Below are 5,639 nucleotides of genomic sequence, written 5' to 3'. Positions count from 1 at the left end.
TGAGACTGGCCGGTAACCTAAATTCCGATGACGCGGCGATGGGCACCGTGCGCTAGAGTTTTCTATCGACGGCAGCGACCCCTCGAGGGGAAACGCGGCGTAATGCGCTGGTACCAGCCAGCAGCGTCTAGCAGTGCTGTGCTAGTTTCGCCGTTCGAAAAGAGCGATTTGAAGCTGCCTGCATAGAAAGTCAAAGGAGAAGAGAAAATGGAAACTAATTCTATGTCGTAATGTGCCACGACAACCAAGTTACTGTGAAAGAGAGGCAACTTGACGTAAAGTTTTCGTCCTTCTTGCTGTATCGTCCCGCCGATCACGTATTTGAGAGATTTCACGGCAATCCACCCAACGTGCCGCTCAAATCTGTTGTTTCAAACTTAGAACTCATTCCTTGCATTTAGTATATTTGTCAATGACCAGTTGACCATCACGATGCGAACTTATAGCACAGCAACTGACGTGAAAAAGTTGCGAAATACACCAATGAATGACCAATGAACATCGTGGAGCTTGGCTAAAATTAGTGTCTGCCATATATCGTACAGTATTTATCTCTGTTACTCGGACCCTAATTTTGCGGCGTGTCGGCGAAAACTGGATTTGGACCTCGTCTTCCTTCAATATAAAGCTTGGATGCGAACACAGGGAGTTATTTGTCCTCCCCGAGCTGCGTTTCGTAAGCCGTCATCATTTTATGTAGGTGCATTCTGTCCCTATGATCTTATTATCGCTGCCAAATCTTGTGATCTCGGTTTACAAGTGGTTCTTTGCTCCTTCCTATTCGTCCGCGCCCACACACGCACACACACACAAAAGTAATCATGCGTTTGTCGAACAGCAACCTCACTGTTTCTTCTTAATTATTGTCAATTTTTTTATTTTTTAGCATAGTTTATGTGTTGTCTTTCTTTTGCGTGATATTTCTGGCTGCTTCTATGTTGCAATTTGCGACAATGTGTCTGATGCGCTATGTTCACCTATACAAAGGCCGCTGTGGTCGTTTTTAGCATTAATAAAACATTATTATCATTACATATCCAGTTTCAAACAAAAACACGCCTTATTTATATCCTGAAACAATCTTGATTGACTGATTGATTTTTATTACTGTGACTGTGCATCAAATGCAGGCACAAAGGGCTAAAAGGGAATCCCACGACTTGCATGAGCGATGCAAGATTGGGAATAATTTGACTAAGAAACTTATCCTCACAGTGCATCATCACGTTAACGGATTATGCATAAGAAAGAAATGAGAACGTTTTTTCCCGCTATCTTTGTAATGTATATTCCACTTTGTTGTTGACTGTATTATTCATGTGAATTCTTCAGTGCGAGATTTCCGTCCTCATAGCGCAGGTACTGGACGTAGCTAGTCTCTGATGTGTAGTCTATAATTGGTAGTCCCTTGCGGATAAATACGCACTTAACGTCACGTAAATACGGGCCACGAATACTACACTCTTGTCTGCGCTACACACTATCACACATTGCGCATAGACACATAATGTTCCACGTGCAAAAGGCTTCCCCATCGCATACATTTTACGTGACAAACCTTATTCCACACAAATAGTGTCACGGGTTAATGAGTCCAAAGCCCAAAGCCGATATATAAAATTCGGGAAAACACCCGTACGCACCAAAGCTACATACGCGAAGGCGCCGATACGGCGTCAGTACCAGACCATTACGCGCGAAATCGCCACGGGTGGCGCTGTCGATCAAGCGACCGCAGCGTCCTCTCGCTAGGGCACGGTGCCCATAGCAAACCACAGTGCGTAGTTTTGACGATTATGCTTCATGGATGTGTCATTACATTACCAAATTTGTGGCCAGTTCGACGTTTCGCTCCGCTCTTATGCGTGAACATTGTCTCAGCTGATGAAAAAGGAAAGAAATGTTGCTGCTTTTGTTCTACGCCTCGCACTGAAATAAGTGATTTAAAATAATTGTACTGTGTGTTTCTTTCTTCTTTTTGTAAGTAGTTACGCAAGTATGTAAAAAAGAAAGAAATGTTGCTGCTTGTTCTACTCCTCGCACTGAAATAAACCATTTAAAATAATTGAAACTCTGTATGCAATAAGGGGATAAGTCGGAAAATCCCAAAATGAGAAAAGGGGCCTGATATGATTGTCCGTCCCATTGACACATATGCATTTCCCGTTTTTTACTATGCTGTAGCGAGCCAACAAGTCGCAATAAGGTCCTATAAGTTTTCATTGGCAGGTACATACTGGTATGTCGATGTCTTTGCAACAAAAATAGTAAAAATAGGATAAGTCGATTTGTCCCCTTATTGCATACAGAGGTTCAATTGTACTGTATGTTTCTTTTTTCTTTTTGTAAGTAGTTACGCAAGTAAACTGCGTAGGTTTGACGATTATGCTTCATGGATGTGTCATTACATGGCCAGTTCGACGTTTCGCTCCGCTCTTATACGTGTACACTGTCTCAGCTCATGAAAAAGGAAAGAAATGTTGCTGATTTTGTTCTACTCCTGGCACTGAAATAAATAATTTACAATTGTACTGTGTGTGTCTTCTTCGTTTTGTAAGTAGTTACGGAAGAAACTGTTTCGTTTTTGTAATGGATTCCGGGACATTTGATCGAATGTCGTTTGGTCGAAAGCTGTTTGATCGAACGGGGGACATTTGGACGAAAGCCATTTGATCGAACACGGTTTGATCGAAACGGCAGCGGTCATGAAACAGGACATACAGCAGAACAGACAACGTGACAAGATTAAGAAGCAATTCCCCAAGGCCCTGATACCTTCTGCATATTTCCTGCAGATATGTTGGATAAACGCAGCGAACCACATGCCTCACGTTAGCGTGGGCGTAGGAAAAAATTGTCCCAGTTTGCGGAGCATTTTACCAAATGAAATGTTTGCGCGTACTTTTAGCAATACGCTGAGGCAGTATCAGCCACGAAAACATGAGAGTGGAGCTAAACGTCTAATTTTACTTTCAAAGCTCCTGCAAACGCAGTTTCAGCACTTAATGCAAATCAATAGCGAAAAAAAAAAAAAGCACATCATTGGATCGCCTTCTGGATGCGAAAAAGTGGATTAGGATGAGGAATGTGTTTATGGGCGAGCGGATTACACAGAGTGGAATATTCCTTGGGATAACAGCATTTAGAACTGAAGCTTTCTTTTGTTGTTTTCTTCTTTTTTGTTTCATCACCGCTCCAAGTGAACGAATAAAAGAATCGATCAAACGACCTCTGCCGTCTCGATCAAACGGTGTTTGATCAAATGCCTTTCGACCAAATGTCCCGCGTTCGATCAAACAGGTTTCGACCAAACGACATTCGATGAAATGTCCCGGAACCCTTACAAAAAGGAAAAGCACACACAGTACAATTAGTTTCTTCCATAACTATACTTACAAAAGAAAAAAAAAGACACACACACACACACAGTACAATTATTTTCTTCCGTAACTACTTACAAAAAGAAAGAAGAAGACACACAAGCAGTACAATGGTAAATGATTTATTTCAGTGCGAGGAGTAGAACAAGCAGCAACATTTCTTTCCTTTTTACATACTTGCGTAACTACTTACAAAAAGAAAAAAAAAACACATTACAATTATTTTAAATGATTTATTTAAGTGCGAGGAGTAGAACAAAAGCAGCAACATTTCTTTCCTTTTTCATGAGCTGAGACAATGTTCACGCATAACAGCGGAGCGAAACGGCGAACTGGCCAAAAATTTGGTAATGTAATGACACATCCATGAAGCATAATAGGCCCTTTTCAAAAGTCAGTCTGGCAACCCATAACGAAGCTCGCGCCCGCCATATTTCTTGCAGTTCGCGAGCTCGTCGGATCGAACTGTTTACTTTTTTGTATTGAGCACTGTTATCTTGTGTTTTCCTACGGTTGCGATGGCCAATGAAAACATCAACTGGATGAGGGACTTGACGTTCATTCCGGATGGATTTTCACAAAGTCGGGTGGATGCATTTTGCGATGTCATGAACGCAACCGGAACATGTAGCCGCGCTTCACAACGAAGCCACAAGTTGCTGTGCGAATCATACACAGATTCTTCCTCGATTCGCGTCGCTTCATCTGTTTCAAGGTATGTTGCAGCACATTTCTGCATTTTTGGATGTGGTTTACTTACTGACTGACAGACTGCACGTTTTAGTAAATTAATATCGGATGATATTACAGTGTCACGCAATATCACCAGTGTATGTTTTACGTGCCAAACATCACTGTCGCCGTTGACTATAACGCATGGGTGGGTGTAAATGCCCCACACATTTGTCTCTAATCTCGATCGAAAACTTCAGATTACGATCTTATGTGATTCGCGAAATCACTTTGTAGGCACTGGGGCCTGTTACGTTTAAAATGGCATGCTATATCATTTGGCTGTCTTGCAAGAGGAATTTTGTATGAAGTGAAACTAGCTGACTCCTCGGCATTTCATTTGTGTTACGACGCTGTAAAATGCTGGTATAATAATGCCATTTTCCCATTGCACTTTTCTGCAGCCCCGGTGATGTGCATGTCAGGTGCACCTGCTACCGTAGTCAAAAGAAGACTTCTAAGCCATACGAAGTGAGGATAGTGCTCCATCCCAGTGGATCTGTCTCTCGTGCAAGGTGCCAGTGTGCAGCCGGCGCATGTGGCCTGTGCAGCCACAGCATTGCTGCACTGAAGCTTCTGTCTGTTCTAAAGAGCAGCAAGTACAAGGAACCCCCTCCAGAAATGAGTTGCACGGAGCTGCCCCAACAGTGGCGTCGTCCGAGGAGTAGGCCTCTGGCTCCTTTGCCACTTGAGTATGTCGATTGGAGGAGTGTGCACCAGGGGGGACTTTCTGAGCCCCTAAGGTCCCGGTTCTTTGATGCCAGGAGAAGTGCGGAGGGCTTTTCGGAGGTGGCAACCAGAGTGAAGACGCTGGGGACTGAGCTTACTCTTCTGTCTCCGTCAGCTTTCACACGGCATCTCGAAAATGCAAGCCTGGTTGAGAGCACTTCAATGGTCGGACCAACGCCCCATGGAAGCCCCCTACAGTACCTCAGACCAATCGTCCCACATGGTTTCGAGACCTTTCTGTCACCAGAAATCGTGTGTGTAAGCAAGGCTACACAAGCAACACCATCACGGCCTCAACTATTTGAGTCATCTGTGCAGTGGCAGCATACTTCCGTGGTGTGCCCTGTTGACCAAGCATCCATTCTCAAGGTTTGTATGTCTACTTTTAGCATCCCTACGTTATCACATTGTGATACAGACTTACCCGCTGCCTCAAACCATAACCTCTTGCCATATTGACTAAGGCAGGATTATGATAATATTCTTAGCATATAGGTAATTTGTGTCATCTGTGCCCAGAGCAGCCCTGCTTGATGACAGAGTGTGGCATGAATAATATGTGCTGTACATTCAGTGATTCTCTAGAATTTATTTTATTTATTTATTTAAGGCGCTGGAGACTTCCTGTGAAGAAGCTGTTGCTTTGGAGCAGAACACAAGGCAGCAGGCGAAGAGTACCTCATGGATAGAAGCTCGTCTGTGCCGTGGACAGCCTCTTCATTTGGAACCGTCCTCAAACGCACCACTTGGACAGAAAAGGGGTTGCACAACATGACAACGCACAAGGACCTCTCACGT

This window comes from Ornithodoros turicata, chromosome 1 (assembly GCF_037126465.1).
Source record: "Ornithodoros turicata isolate Travis chromosome 1, ASM3712646v1, whole genome shotgun sequence".
NCBI classification, from domain to species: domain Eukaryota; kingdom Metazoa; phylum Arthropoda; class Arachnida; order Ixodida; family Argasidae; genus Ornithodoros; species Ornithodoros turicata.
The sequence above is the reverse complement of the archived record's forward strand: the minus strand, read 5'-3'. Positions refer to the sequence as shown.